The 17,500-nt window shown below is 33.6% G+C and overlaps 1 protein-coding gene across 1 annotated transcript in view; it reads left to right on the forward strand.

Annotated features, from left to right (window-relative positions):
• Positions 1-17,500, forward strand: part of LOC137658278 (zwei Ig domain protein zig-8-like) — a 400,234-nt gene that overhangs the window by 132,565 nt on the left and 250,169 nt on the right. The window lies entirely within an intron of this gene.

Consider the following 17,500-nt stretch of genomic DNA (forward strand, 5'->3'; position numbering starts at 1 on the left):
TATATAATATAATATAAAATATATATATTATATATAATATATATATATTATATATAATATATATATATATATATATATATATATACATATATATATCATATATAATATATATATATATATATATATATATATATATATATATATTTATATACATATATGTATATATTTATTAATATAGAGTATATATATATATATATATATATATATATGAAAATACATATAATATAATATGATTATATATATAATATATTATATATATATATATATATATATATATATATATATATATATACAAACAACTATATATGCAGCTGTTTCTACTTCACTGCAGGACAGAGACCTCAGACATGTCATTTGATTTCTGGAGTTATCACCATAGTGGCTAGTGCGGATTGGTGATGATGGGAGAATTTCGTTTGATCGCTCACAGCAAACCAGCTTAGTATGGGTGGCCTTGACTAGTATGGCTTTGCTGATCATGACGATACACAAACCATTTCACCACGTTAAGGTATCTCCACTCAGAAAGGGATATATATATATATATATATATATATATATATATATATACATATATATATATATATATATATATATATATATATATATATATATATATATATATATATACTGTATATATCTAGATAGATAGATAGATATAGATGTACAGATATATATATATGTATATTACATATTTATGTATAGTATATATATATATATATATATATATATATATATATATAGTGTATATATCTAGATAGATAGATAGATATATATATATATATATATATATATATATATATATGTATATTATATATACGTATATATGTATATGTATATATATATATATAAATATATATATATATATATATATATATATAAATATATGTGTGTGTGCGTGTCATATATATATATATATATATATATATATATATATGTATATTATATATACGTATATATGTATATGTATATATATATATATATGTGTGTGTGTGTGCATGTTATATATATATATATATATATATATATATATATATGTGTGTGTGTGTGTGTGTGTTATATATATATATATATATATATATATATATATATATATATATATATATATATATATATATATATATATAAAATGTACATTATATATATATATATATGTAATGTACATATATATATATATATATATATATATATATATATATATGTATGTATGTATACATATATTTATATATATTTATATATATATACACATATATAAAATCTTTTAATTGATATCTGCAACATGACCTGTTACAGGCTTTACTTTCATAAGGATGGCTCATGGATTCAATATTTGTTCAGGATCCCTTTCCTTAAAAGCAGTGGAATTTCTCAATTAACGACGATAGTTTTCGCTGTCTCAGTTTCTGCCAATTTTGGCGTTTCTTTTGCAAGGATTGGTTTCTTTAGTGAGATAAAGTCAGCGGTGCATGATTGCTTTCAAGTTTAAAAGCAACGTTTTATTTCAAATGTTGGTATTCGCTGATTTATGTTTTGGCTTAAAAAATTCATTTATCTATTTTTATTTAAATGGTGAAAAATTTTTATCGTTTTTTTTTTTCACTTGCATATAGATGGTAAATATGTCATTATTTTAGGAACATTAAATAATTTGTGTAATTACCAAGTGCTCTAGCTTTTAATGGTAATTTTTTTTTTCATTTACTTACAAGTAGATGGTAAATGGGTTATTTGTTTAGAAATATTAAATAATAAGTATAATTACGAATGTATTTTCATATTAAAGATTACGCAATGTTTCAGAAATAAAATCAGTCAATCCTTTACGTTTCAGTATTGAAATCAATATATTATAATGGAAAAAGCTGTAATTACTTAATAGAATTCAAAGATACAAAATTCTTTTGTATTTTAGATTTCAAATTGATAATGAATAGAGTTTTAGATAATAAGTGCTTAACATTGTAGCTTTAATGACTCTGAAAACTGTCGTTTCATCCTAGACTTTACAAGACAGTTTACATCCAAAGACACGAAATGCTGAAATGTTAGCTCAAGGCTAAAATTTATTACTTTGCGTTTTATATGTAATTTTGACCAAATGCCTTCAAAGTTTAATTTAACACAGTAAAGATTATTCAATCAATTGTAAATTCTAATACATTGATCTCCCATAAATAAGTGACCGTCAATGTTATTCATTTTACAATAGCAAAAGCCCTCAAAGTCATACACCAAAATTTTTTTTTTAAATTGTACCGATACCAAATAAACTTTCATGTATACTAACTCATCTTACCTTTGTTATATTTCTGTACATATGAAATATGGATTATTCTTTTCGCTCATGTCATTACAATCTTTCCATCACTGATACATACATTACACATATTGGTCAGCGACTGTAACATTCCTCACCGTACAATAGCCAATTGAATTTATTACCACCAGCTTTTGATACTTTTCCATTCATTTAACTTTTGAATCAACTTCTTAAATTATTATTGTTCTTTCCATGATTTTTCCAGATTATGAATACTATTTAGGCTATATAATATAGTATCATCTTCAAATATTAGGTACTTTATGTATATATATATATATATATATATATATATATATATATATATATATATATATATATATATATATATATATATATATATATATATATATATATGTATATATATGTGTGTGTGTGTGTGTGGGGGGGGGGATGTGTGTATGTGTGTACTTTATAATAAAAAACGTAAGTACACACACACACAAATATATATATATATATATATATATATATATATATATATATATATATATATATATATATATATGAGAAAGGGTATGTGGGTGAGTGTGTATATATATGCCACAGTAACTCTTATATTAATTTTTTTCGACTTAGCAAAACGAAAACAAACTTTTTAATATGGAACATATTCTGCCATCCAACGCTGTGTCAAATTAGTTGAAGATCCCTTCATCGGGGTTATAAAAAAACCTTCTTTCACTTCCTAGCATAAAGTGATTAACGACAAAAGTTAGGCAATTCAAGTAATGGTGAAAGTTTCGGAATAAACAGTATGGATTACAAAACAACGGGGAAGTGGTGATTGAAAAACATGCATATGTAAATATTATGTACACATACTTGTATATATAATTATAAACCCCTCTCCAAGTGAGGTCGCCTTAACGTGATGAAAGGATTTGTGTATTGCCTTGATCAATATAGCTCTACAATCAGGGCCACCCATACTAGGTTGGTTTGTTGTGAACGACCGGATTAAATTCTCTCAACAAACCAATCTAATTAGCCAGCGTAGTGATGGAAATTGGCCAAATCCCAAACATGAATGAGGAAATGTCTAAGACCTTTGTCCAGTATTTGATCAGAAACGGCTGAATTTGTTGTATATATTATTTGTACAAACATATATACGTAATACATATATATGCAGTGATACACACACAAACACACACACACACCCACACACATACACACACACACACACACACACACACACATATATATATATATATATATATATATATATATATATATATATGTATATATATATACATATATATAGAGAGAGAGAGAGAGAGAGAGAGAGAGAGAGAGAGAGAGAGAGAGAGAGAGAGAGAGAGAGAGAGAGAGAGAGAGAATTATCGGAAATATATCAGACCTTGATACAGCTGAAGGAGCCCAAGTTAATTAGAGTAATCAACGAGAAAGGGTGACACAAAAAGAATAATTCTCTTAGGAATTAAATACTGTAAGAGTCGGTTGATAAGCCAAAAGCGTTGAGAGAGAGAGAGAGAGAGAGAGAGAGAGAGAGAGAGAGAGAGAGAGAGAGAGCTTGGTTGGACACATTACAGTATTCCCTTTCTCCCAGCCCAAGCTCAGAGAGAGATAGACAGTGAGGGAGATAAAGTTGTTTAAATTATTCATATTTTCCGTAAAGATATAAGCGAATAATTTCAATAGTCCAGTTTCTTCGTTGTCAAAAATTTCAAATCAAGCCAAAGAATATCCTCCGTCATCTATCGAGGTGATTCTATATTACATATTCAACGTTAAACGAAATTCGCATACATCCTCGTCAACGAAATCTGCAGACTCTCTCCTCCCACCGTCGTTAAGATCGTCTGGCTGTGCCAAAGTTTGCACCGAGTTGCCAATATTGGTGCTAAAACTGAAGTCTCGGATGTTCGTGGTCTTGTGACACTACCTTAAGGAACATTCTTGTCTTTAATGCTGCACATTGCTTCAGACGTCTTGCTCTTATGCTTGGAAGAGTACCCTATTCAGAATTTGCATATTTAACTAAAAAAAATGGTTTGTTAGTGTCACTCGTAATTGTATAACATTTATAGCTTAAAATTGCATATGGAAAGGGATGCTGAAATAAAGTTATTCATCTCAAAGGCGGAAAATTTAATAAAAAGAAATTCAATTAAATATCTTATCGAATTACATATTCCCCTCGTTATCAAGAATTCGTGAAAAGAGGAAGTGTCTTAATGTGAAATTTTGTTATAGATATTGAACTAACGTCACTGCTGAGTCAAAATTTATTGAAAATTAAAGTGGTTTTGCAATTGCATTTATAACATATCAATTACGGTACGTTTAATCTCGTTTAAGATGTTTTATAATTAAACCTTGTGTGTGGACCCGTAGACTAGCTACCAAATTCTCCTACGGTAATTTAATCAGTCTTTCTGTTATCTCATGAAAAAAAACTTAACGATTGATAATTAAATGAAATAAATTATCTACTTGAATTTTAGCTCTTTATCTTAACTTTAATTATTTTAGAATAAATATATATCTACCTTGTCGCAATTACAATTATTTTGGGAATAGAACTCTTTCTATTATTCCTTTTTCACCCATATGCAAGACGCAAGTCTATCGTTTCTTCAGTCTGAAGTAACTGTTTCTTTTCATTTCATTTTTCTCTCTCCCTATATGTATGGACAGGATAAGATTTCTTTGGATAAGGACGGGATATGTTGTATTTTCGTATGAACAGGATACGGTTTTTTGGATATGGATGGGATATGTTTTATTTAGGTGAGTACAGGATACGGTTTCTTTGGATGTGGACGGGATATGTTGTATTTCCATATAAACAAGATAGGGTTTCTTTGGATACTAACAGGATATGTTTTATCTAAGTGTGTACAGAATATAGTTATTCTGGATATGAAAGGGATATGTTGTATTTGCGTATGGACAGGATACGGCTTCTTCAGATACTGATGGGATATGTTGTATTTGTGTATGAAGAGGATATGGTTTTTTTGGATATGGAATTGATATTTTGTACTTGTGTATGAACAGGATACAGTTTCTTTGGATAAGGACGGGATATACTGTATTTGCGTGTTTACAGAATACGGTTTATTTGGATACTGGTGGAATATGTTGGTTTTGCATGTGTACAGAATACGGTTTCTTTGCATATGGAGTGGGTATGTTGCATTTGCGTGTTCACTGAAGACAATTTCTTTGGATATGGACGGGATATGTTGTATTTGCATTTGAACAAGATACAGTTTCTTTGGACATGTATGGGATACGTTGTATTTGTGTGTGTAAAGGATAGTTTCTATGGAAATAGACATATGTTGTATTTGCGTATGAACCAGATAAGGTTTCTTTTGATATGGAGGTGATATGTTGTGCTTGCGGGTGGACAGAATACGGTTCCTTTGGATATGGACGGAAAATATTGTATTTGTGTATGAAAAGGATACAGTTTCTTTGGATACGGACGGGATGTTTATTTGCTTTTGTACAGAATACGGTTTCTTTGGGTATGGAATAGATATGTTGCATTAGCATTTTTGCTGAATAAGGTTTCTTTGAATATGTTTACAGAATACGGTTTCTTCTGATATGGATTGGATATATATCATTTGTATGTGGTCAGAATACGGTTTCTTTGGATATGGAGGGGACATGTTGTATTTGCGTGTGTACAGGACATGTTTTCTTTGGATATGGACTGGTTATGTTGTATTTGCCTGTGTACATAATACAGTATGTTTGGATATGGTTGGGATATGTTGTATTTGCGTATGTACAATATACGGTTTCTTTGAATATGGATGGGATATATTCTATTTGCGTATGAAGTCTGTGCATGAGCATATCAAGTGCAAAGTTAATGTTAATGGAGTCTTATCAAATAGATTTACAGTGAACAGCGGAGTACTCCAAGGGAATGTGTTGTCACCTATGTTGTTTATTCTCCTCATGGATTTTGTAATTCCTAGAACAGTCAAAGATGGTGGAGAAGGATTGGACTGGATTGACAATTGGAATTTAGCAGACCTAGAGTATTTTGATGATTCTGCCTTTGTTAGCAGAACACCACAGGATTTGCATTGCTTGTTTACCAGAATGTATGATATATCACACGAGGTAGGGCTGAAGATAAATAGAAGAAAGACAGAGATGATAAGAACGGAGTGTGCGATGGAAGATGAAATATCATTGGAAGGAGAAAGGATTAATGAGGTAGAATCAGTTAAGTATTTAGGAACTATGATCTCCAGTACAGGGTCTTTAGAATTAGAGTTTAGTGAAATATTGTAGAAAAGCAAATCAGACAATGGCTAGGTTAAGTAAAATTTAGAAATCAAATCACATGATATTACATATGAAAATCAGACCATTTATCAGTTTAGTGAGATCGGTGTTACTCTATATACATGAGTCATGGTATGATAATGAAACAATCTCCAATAGATTTAGTAGATTTGAGGACAATTACCTCAGAGGGATATTGGGAGTTAAATGGCAGGACAGGATTAGAAATTAAACTATATGAGAGATTAATCGAGTGCCATATGTAAATAAGATTATGATGAGGGGTAAATGGAGATGATTTGGGCATGCTCTTCACACTCCCCAGAATAGATTAGTTCACCAAACGTTTAACTGGGATTCACAAGGCACTAGAAGAGTTGGAAGACCCAAGCCTACATGGCTGAGGACTATGAAGCGTGAAGTAAGATATGATGAAGGGAGAAGCATTGAATTAAGAGCTCAAGATAGAGACGACTGGTGAAATCTAGTCGAGGTCCTTTGTGTCACTAGGCGTAGGAGTTGAGGACGAACAGGATACAGTTTTTGGGGGGGTATGGAGGGGATATGTTGTATTTGCATGTGTACATAATACAGTTTCTTTGGATCTGGACAGGATATGTGTTATTTGCTTGTGTACAGAATATGATTTCTTTAGACATGGACAGGATATGTTGTATTTGCATGTGTACAAGATAGATTTCTTTCGATATGGAAGGGATATGATATATTTGCAAGTGTACATAATACGATATCTTTGAATATTATACGGATAGGGTATGTTGCATTTGAGTGTGTACATAATACGGCTACTTTGGATATCAACGGATTTGTATTTGAGTGTGTACAGAATGTTTTCTTTGGCTATGGACGGGATATGCTGTATTTGGGTGTATACATAATACAGTGTCTTTGGATATCGACGGAATATGATGTATTTGCTTGTGTACAGAATATAGTTTCTTTGGATATGGGCGGGATTTGTTGTATTTGTTTGTGTACAAGATAGGGTTTTTTTATATGGATGGGATATGTATTTGCTTGTCTACATAATACAATGTCTTAGGATATGGATGGGATATGTTGCATTTGAGTGTGTACAGAATACGGCTTCTTTGAACATCGACGGAATATGTTGTATTTGTGTGTATACAGAATATGGTTTCTTTGGATATGGACGAGATATGGATTTGTATGTATACAGAATACGGTGTCTTTGGATATGGAGGGAATATGTTGTATATGCTAGTGTACAGAATACTGTTTCTTTGGATGTGGATGCGGTATGTTGTAATTGTTTGTGTTCAGAATATGGCTTCTTTGGATATGAAGGGGATATGTTGTATTTGTATACAAAATATGGTTTCTTTGGATATAGAGTGGATATGTTGCATTTGCGTGCCTACAGGATACGGTTTCTTTGGATATAGATGAGATATGTTTTATTTGCGTGTGTACAGGAGACGATTTCTTTGGATATGGACAGGATGTTATATTTATGTGTGTACATGATACAACTTCTTTGGATATGGACATATGTTGTATTTGCATGTATACAGGATACTGTTTCTTTGAATATGGACGGGATACAGTATATCGAATTTACATATGAACAAGATACTATTTAATTTGATGTAGAGTGGATATGTTGTAATTGCGTGTGTAAAGAATACGGTTTCTTTAGGGAAGGGCGGGATATGTTCTATTTGTGTATGTACATGATACAATTTCTTTGGATACTAATGGGATATGATGCATTTGTGTGTGTACAGAATATGGTTTCTTTGGATATGTACAATATATGTTGTATTTGCTTATGGATAGGATACCGTTTCTTTGGATATGGACAGGATATGTTGTATATGTGTGTGAAAAGGAAATAGTTTCTTTAGATATGAATGGGATATGGTGTATTTGATAATGGAATGGATACGGTTTTTTGGATAAGGACGGGGTATGCTTTATTTGCTTGTGTACAAAATACGGTTTCTATGATATGGACGGGATATGATGTATTTGCATATGTTCACAATACGGTTCCTTTTGGATATGAACAGGATATGTTTTATTTGTGAATGAACAGGTTATGGTTTCTTTGGATATGGGTCGAATATGTTGTATTTCCGTATGAACAGGATAGTGTTTCTTTGAATATGGACAGGATATGCTGTATTTGCATGTGTAAAGGATATGCTTTCCTTGGATATGGACTGGATATGTTGCATTTCCGTATGAAGAAGATACTGTTTCTTTGGATAGGGATGGAATATGATGTATTTTCCCTTGTACAGAAAGTAATATCTTTGGATATGGACGTAATATGTTGTATTTGCGTAAGAACAGGATGCAGTTGTTTTGAATATGGAATGGATATGTTGTATTTCCGTTTGTACAGAATACAGTTTCTTTAGATATGGGTGGGATATGCTGTTTTTGCGAATTAACATGATACGGCTTTTTTTATATGGAGGGGATATCTTGTATTTGCATGTGTACAGAATACTGTTTCTTTGGATGTGGGTGGGATATGTTTTAATTACGCATGAAGCAAATACAGTTTCTTTGTATATGGAGGGGATATGTTGTATTTGAGTGTGCACAAAATACGGTTTCTTTGGATATGGATGGGATATGTTGGATTTGCGTATGAACAGGATACAGTTTCTTTTGATACGGACAGGATATATATTTGCTTGTGTACAGAATATAGTTTTTTCTTGGATGTGGAATGGATATATTGCATTAGCGTGTTTACTAAATACGGTTTCTTCATATATGGACGGGATACGTTGTATTTGGGTGTGTACAGAGTATGGTGTCTCTGGATTTGAACCTGATATATTGTATTTGCGTGTATACAGAATATTGTTTCTTCGGATATAGATTGGATATGATTTTTCGCATTTGCACAGGATAGTTTCTTTGGATGTGGATGGGATATGTTTTATTTGACTGTGTGCAGGATATGGTTTCTTTGAATATGGATGGGATATGTTGTATGTGCATATGTATAGAATGATGTCTTTGGATACGAATGGTATACAGTATGTTGTATTTTTGTGTGTACATGATACGGTTTCTTTGGATATGAACAGTATATGTTCTATTTGCGTGTGAACAGTATATAGTTTTTTTTTTTGGATATGAATGGGATATGCTGTAGTTGCGTATGAACATGATACGTTTTTTTGTTAATAAAAATAAGATATGCTTTATTTGCTTGTGTATAGAATACGGTTTCTTTGGATATGGACGGGATATGATGTATTTCTGTATGAACAGAATAGGGTTTCTTTGTATATGGAGGGGATATGCTGTATTTGCGTGTAAAGGATACGGTTTCTTTGGATATGGAAGAGATATGTTGTATTTCCGCATGAAAAGGATACGGTTTCCTTGGATATGGACGGGATATGTTGTATTTTCCTGTACACAGAATATGGCTTCTTTGGATATGGACGGGATATGTTGTATGTACGTAAAAACCGGATACAGTTCCTTTGGATATGGAAGGGATATGTTATATTTGCATGAGTACAGAATACAGTTTCTTTGGATAAGGATGGGATATTTTGTATTTGTGTTTGAACAGGACACAGTATCCCTGGTTATGAAAGTGATGTGTATTTGGTGTGTTCAGAGTACGGTTTGTTTGGATATGAACGGGATATATTGTATTTGCATATGAACGGGGTACAGTTTATTTGGATACAGGCGTGATACATCGCATTTGCGTATATACAGGATACTGTGTCTTTAGATATAGATGGTATAGGTTTTATTTGCATGTGTACAGAATACGGTGTATTTGAATGTGAATGGGATGGTTCATTTGCGTGAGAACAGAATACGGTTTCTTTGGCTATGGATGGGATATTTTGTATTTGCCCGTGTATAGGATACGGTTTATTTAGATATGAATGCGATATATTGTATTTGCGTGTATACAGGATACGATTTTTATGGATATAGACTGTATATATTGTACTTACATATGAAAATTATAGTTTCTTTGTATACAGATGGTATATGTTGTATTTGCATGTGTACAGAATACAGTGTCCTTGGATATAAACGGGATATTTTTTTATTTTCTTGTGTACAGAATACGGTTTCTTTGGATATTGTCGGTATATCTTTCATTTGCATGTGTACAGGATATGGTGTCTTCGCTTTGGAACGGGATATATTGTATTTGTGTGGATATGGAATAGGGGTTTTTGGATATGGATGAGATGTGTTTTATTTGCTTGCATACTGGATATAGCTTCTTTGGATATGGGCGGAAAATTTGTATTTGTGTATGAACTATATACAGTTGTATGGATATGGACAGGGTATGTTGCATTTGCGTTGTGTACAGGATATGGTTTCTTTCGGTGTTTGTTTTTTTGCATGTGTTCAGAATACGGTGTCTTCAGATATGGGTGGGATATTTTGTATTTGCATGTGTGGAGAGTACGGTTTCTTTGGATATGGACGGGATATTTTTTATTTGCGTGTTTATAGGATACGGTTTCTTTGGATATGGACAGGTTAAGTTTTATTTGCATGTGTAGAGAATAAGGTTTCTTTAGATTTGAAGGGGATATGTTTTATTTATGTATGAACAGGATACGGTTCCTTCGGATATCAATGGGAAATATTGTATTTGCTTATGAACAACATACGGTTTCTTTGGATATGGACGGGAGATGTTGTATTTCCGTATAAACAGGATATGGTTTCTTTGGATATGGACGGGATATATTGTATTTGCGTATGAACAGGATACTGAGTCTTTGGATATGGACAGGATATATTGTATTTGCGTATGAACAAGATACGGTTTCTTTGGATATTGACGGGATATGTTATATTTCCCTATGAACAGGATATGGTTTATTTGGATATGAATAGGATATGTTTTATATACATAGGAACAGTATACGGTATCTTTGGATATGGATGGGATACGTTTTATTTGCATATGTATGTGATTCGGGATCCATTGCTTATGTACGAGATATGTTTTTTTTTTTTTTTTTTTTTTGGATATGAAAAAGATACAATTTCTTTGGGTTTGGACAAGATACGATTTCTTTTAAGGTGGATAGGTTATCTTGCTTTTATGCGTTTACGAGACACGGGTTTATTTATGGGGTACGTTGTATTTGCGTATGTATGAATGCTGTTTCTTCTGGTATAGGTCTGATTTGGGCTTGATATGTGTACCTTCCCTTTCCTCTTCTCTTAGTCGCAAACCATAGCTATTATTCTTGCATGCAACGATTGCATAGAAAACTAATATAATTCTGTCCTTCGCCCCAACCAAGATGCTCGCAGAATTCCTTAGGATTAAAATATTTCTTTACCTCCATATTATGTCAGTAACAGGGTTGCCATGTTTGAAATTTTTGCCTATTATTTAGTTCCTTTTCCTGTTATCTACAACTGTTTTATTCTTGGGCATATAGGATTTTAGCATTTCAATTAATGTTATTAAACATTTTGCATTACTAATATTCGAAAAATTTTTATTTTGCACTTTATAAAGGATGGATAGCACATCTTTTAATCACGATATGGCAACTTGGTCATAAAACACAGCCACTTCAGGAAGCTTATAAAGCCTTGCTGCCTCTATTCAGTTAATAGTTCTCATGCACCAAAGGTGGGCGATTGAAGCCATATGCTGATATCATTGAAGGAAACGTACCGTGTGAAGATGCCTTTATTGGGAAGTGAATTGGACATCAATACAAAGGATATTCAATCCAAAGAATATTGGAATATATAGCTGGGTCAGAATTGTTTAAATTGTGTTTTTAATTGGAATTAGATTTCAGTTCCAGCTCTCATTTGAGAAATGACTCCAAGTTTTTAATGAAGATACGAGTCTTGTGCTGGGTTATGACTGACATGCAACAAAGCATTTTATAGGAAGTTATGGACACACGTCACATTTGCAATATTAAGTAGCGCTGATAGTAATCACTTGTGCTAAAATCAATATTGCTTTAGGTTGCGGTAGCCTGTTGGGTACAGTCCTGCCTGGCGATTTGCTGGACTGGAATTCGAGACCTACTCAAACTTGATGGTTTCGTGTAGTGTCTGGAACCTCATAACATATGCATATATGCGAGTTAAAGATGGGGATCTGGGGGAAGCCTGTAAGTCTACCTCCTGAATCATTAGCAGCCATTGCGTGGCCCTCCCTGGTCCTAGCTTGGGTGGAGAGGGGGCTTGGGCATTGATCATTATCTATATGGTCAGTTTCTAGGGCATTGTCACTGTCCTTTACCCCTGACAATCACTTTTTATCAAGAACGGATATTTTCTTGTTTGTAGAATTAAGAATTATCCGAGATTAGCTTTGCCTAAAAGAATTGCTATATCCATTTAATGTTAAGATTGAAAGTATTCAGAAGCATGACCAAACAACAAATTACAATATCAAATAATATCATATTCCCGATAAGCGAACGAAAATACCCTTTATACCCAGTAGGCAAAAAAACACTCACGAATATGATAATAAATGCTATACTCTGATCACGTTACCTACCTGTTTGCGAAGTAAACATCACGCTCAAGAATATTGTAAATTGTAAAAAGATATAATTATTAATTACCTCGTGATACTGAATAATTAACTTATGGGCCAGTGGCACTGGCCATCAACAAATCTTTGATGTACCGATAGATCACTACGTAAATGTTTACGAGATTTGTTTTCTTTCATCTGCATCTTAAATGTAAACGGATTGGAGAGCATTTCGGGAGGGGCCAGGCAGATTTTATTTATCCTTTGGATGGCAATTCTAATGAACCATGCCCAGACTATTAACGTTGTCAACAATTCTATGACTTCAAAGGTTTTTGTCCGTCAGTATATGTTTGTATGTTTTGAAGCTGGATTTCTGCACAGCAGATTATTTATCTTCTTCTTTCGACATTATAAGTCCCACTGTATTTCAGGGTCGGCTGCTTGAGTGATTATTTTCCATCTATTTCTAATAGGCTTCCCGCAGTCCCACCTCACCTATATCCCTCCTTACCACATTCATCCATCTGATCTGCTGTTCTTGGCTCTCTTGATTGGTTCCACCTCCTCTCTTCTTATTACATGGCTTCTCATTTACAATACATAAACCATATATTCTTATATATCGATTTTGTATCATGAACGTAAATGAACAATTTTGATGCTTGCATTCTTCTAAATGACTACTTTACACGGCATTGAAGATTATTTGGGCTAATAATGGAGAAAATGTAATTCCCATAGTTCTGACAGAAAACATCTTATCAATTATATCTTGATTAGAATTTTAACTACCATTTCAGAAAGGAAATATAGAATTATTACAAAAAATTAGCAGCATGTATTTTGAATTGACAGTTGATTTGCATAGTGGGGCTCTGTTGATGTGTGATCTCTTCCGAGTTCCATTATCATAAATGTGTATAACTATATCTATATAAAAAATAAGCAGAATTATACGTAACTTGACAGATATGTTTTTAAGCGAACTTTCATAGACTTAAAGGTCGCTCATGAATGGCAGAGGCAAGGGACAATGTCAATGCCCTAGCAGAACAAAGCCTTGAGACTGACCGTATATGCATATGATCAGTATCCAAGTTCCCATTTTACCCAAGCTAAGACCAGGGAGGGCCAAGTAAGGGCTGATGATGACTCAGCAGGTAGACCTGTAGGCTCCCCAAACCTCCTTCCCCCCTCCCTGGCTCACAAGGATGGTGAGTTTGCAGACACTAGAAGAAACTATTGAGCTTGAGTCGGACTTGAACCCTAGTCCAGCAGATTGCCGGGTAGAGACGTTTCCAATAGTGTGTGGTCAGAATTATACGTAAAGGTTAAAGGTGATTGGTTTCAGTTCCGGTTCCATCAGAATAGATGCTCACCAGAACGTCAGCCGGGCAAGCCCAACCCTCCACTGTGGTGCCCTACAACAGCAGTAGCCTCCCCAGTAAACAGCTTAAACTCGCGGTCCTGGGCGGGGATCGATCTCTTGCCATGCGAATGCTAGGCAAACACGTTACCACTGTACTAGCCAGGAGGCTACGTAACCTGACAGACATGATTTTAGTCGAACTTTTAATAGATATCTGTGGACAGAATCATAAAAACCTTAGTTTGTCCCCCGGAGTTGTTTGCCTAAGATTTTCCCTATTAATCTTAGTCGGAGATCCACCTATAGTTGCTGTGGCCTGTTAATACAATCAGACACAGACAGGCAAACAGACAAACATAGGTTAAGCACGCAACTTTCTTCCAACTTTGTTTACAGAGTCAATAATGTCTTCATAAAGTTCCCAAACAAAAGACCTGGTTAAGATATAAGTGGTCGTTTGCGGAAAGATGGAAAAACTTTCTTTTCCAGTACATTGTCACTGAGGAATGAGAACAAATAATAGTGTGTAAGTTTTGTTTTTCAAGTACAAACACATACACACACATATGTGTGTATATATTTGATATTTTTATGTATATATGTCTATGTATATATGTGTCGATAAAAGTGTGTATATATATATTCATATGTATATATGTCCATGTATATATTTGTCTATATTAGTGTATATATATATATATATATATATATATATATATATATATATATATATATATATATATATATATATATATATATATATATAAAATATATATATATTTATTTATTTATTTTCATTATTTATTTATTTATTTATTTATTATATATATATATATATATATATATATATATATATATATATATATATATATACATACACACATGCATATATATACATATACACACAATCTGTGGGTATACACTGGCATACAAGAACCATAAACAGAGGCGTGTGGAAGAATATGTCTGAGGCCTTTGCCTTGCACTGGAATAGCAATGGGTGATGAGGGTGATATATTTCTCACCTTTCTCACCAGACGCCAGGTAGGCCTCCAGGCCTGTCAGTCGTCCTGCTTCAAGAACTGTCTCCATTCTTGGCGATCCTCATAGAGCCTCATCTCATCAACTTCCCGCAAACTGAAGCCTCTCCTCTCTACTCCTCTCTCTATGTTTTGTAGCCATCTCAGTTTTGGTCTTCCTACCGGTCTCCTTCCTTCTGGTGTCCATTCCAAAAACCTTACAGGATATCGCTCTTCCTCCATTCTTTTGACATGTCCAAACCATCTAAGCTGTCCTCTCTCCACAAAATCCAGAATCCCCTCCACTCCCAGTTCTCTTCTAATATCTTCATTTCGTAGTCTATCCAGTCTTGTCACACCTTTTATGAGTCTTAAGGCTTTCATTTCAGCTGCTTGGAGTTGGCTTCTAGTTCTTGATGTTAATGTCCATGATTCATGGCCATAAGTCAATATTGGTCTTAAAATAGCTAGGTATATTATGGTTTTCACTTTGCGAGGTATGTTTCTGTCTTTCATTAGTGGGTAGAGCAGATACAAATTGTTACTAAATTTCTGAACTCGGGTAGTTATTTCCAGTTTTGGATCGTTTTGGTCACAAAACTCCACTCCTAAGTATTTGAAATTTCTACACTGTTTCAATGTATGACCTTCTAATTCTACATCTACGTTGTTTGGTGTTCGTGATAGGTGCATAATCTCTGTCTTATCCTTGTTGATCCGCATTCCAGTTGTTGACGTTTTCTTGGAGAGCTTCTGCGTTGGGGGCTATCATTGCGTGGTCATCTGCATACAGAAGGTTGATGATCATATCTTCAGCTTCGTCCTCGCCTCGTTCCCTCATCATTTGTCTAGGAACAATATAAAAAGAAGTGGAGAAAGGACGCTGCCCTGTCTTACTCCTGATTTAATTTCAAACCAATCTTCATTCTCTTGATTTGTTTTTACTCTGGATTTGATGTTTTGATAGGTGTTATAAATTGCTCTTATAAGTTTCTCAGGGATTCCATAGTAAGGGTCTTTTAGGGCATCCCATATTTTCATTCTTGGTACTCTATCAAAAGCCTTTTCTAGGTCTATAAAAGCAATATATCTGTCCCTGTTCCATTCCCAGCTTTTCTCGAATATCATCTTGAGTGAAAAAATCATATCGGTTGTCCCTCTTCCTTGCCGAAAACCACTTTGCCATTCCCCCAGCTTTGGTTCAACATATCCTCTCAATCTGGTTTCAAGTATTCTTTCATATACTTTAAAAGCGTGTGACATTAGGGATATTCCTCTATAATTGCTGCAATTTGTCTTGTCACCTTTTTTATAGATTGGGCATATTAGATCTCTTCTCCAGTCTTCAGGTGGTATTTGTCCATTCCAGAGTATGTCGATTAGTTCCAGCAGCCAAATGACTCCATCCTCACCCATGTTTTTAAGGAGCTCTGCAGGTATTGTATCCACTCCAGGGGCCTTACCGTTTCTCATCCTCTTGAGGGCACTTTTTACTTCCTGTGTCGTTATGTCAGGTTCTGCATCCCCAACCACATCAAATTCTACATGTTCTTCAAGGTCATCATTTTCATTGTTTAGTAGTGTTTCAAAGTGATGCTTCCATCCTAATTCAATTTCTCGGGGTTCGGTTAAAATTGTCCCATCCATAGGGTCTTTGATTACATAAGTGGTGATATATTACAATATTAAATCTCCTATGGTCAGTAAATCTTTTAGGATAAGGTTGCTAGACCATAACCCCTGTCTTGTGATCTACCATAGTCTACTAACTCCTAGATACATAATTCAAATCTCAGGCTAATTGAGGTACAATTATTTTTTTTCTGGAAACGTCAAAGTCGTTTCCCTTCTGTGAGATCGAACCCTCGTGTCTTGCTTTGTGTGGCAAAGGCTGTTTCACTTAGCCATTTGTGCTCATAGGATGTCATAGTCTTATATTTTATGTTTCTAGGTTTTTTTCTAAGAGACTTGAATACGAAGGGGAA

Source organism: Palaemon carinicauda, chromosome 19 (assembly GCF_036898095.1).
Source record: "Palaemon carinicauda isolate YSFRI2023 chromosome 19, ASM3689809v2, whole genome shotgun sequence".
In the NCBI taxonomy this organism is placed as follows: domain Eukaryota; kingdom Metazoa; phylum Arthropoda; class Malacostraca; order Decapoda; family Palaemonidae; genus Palaemon; species Palaemon carinicauda.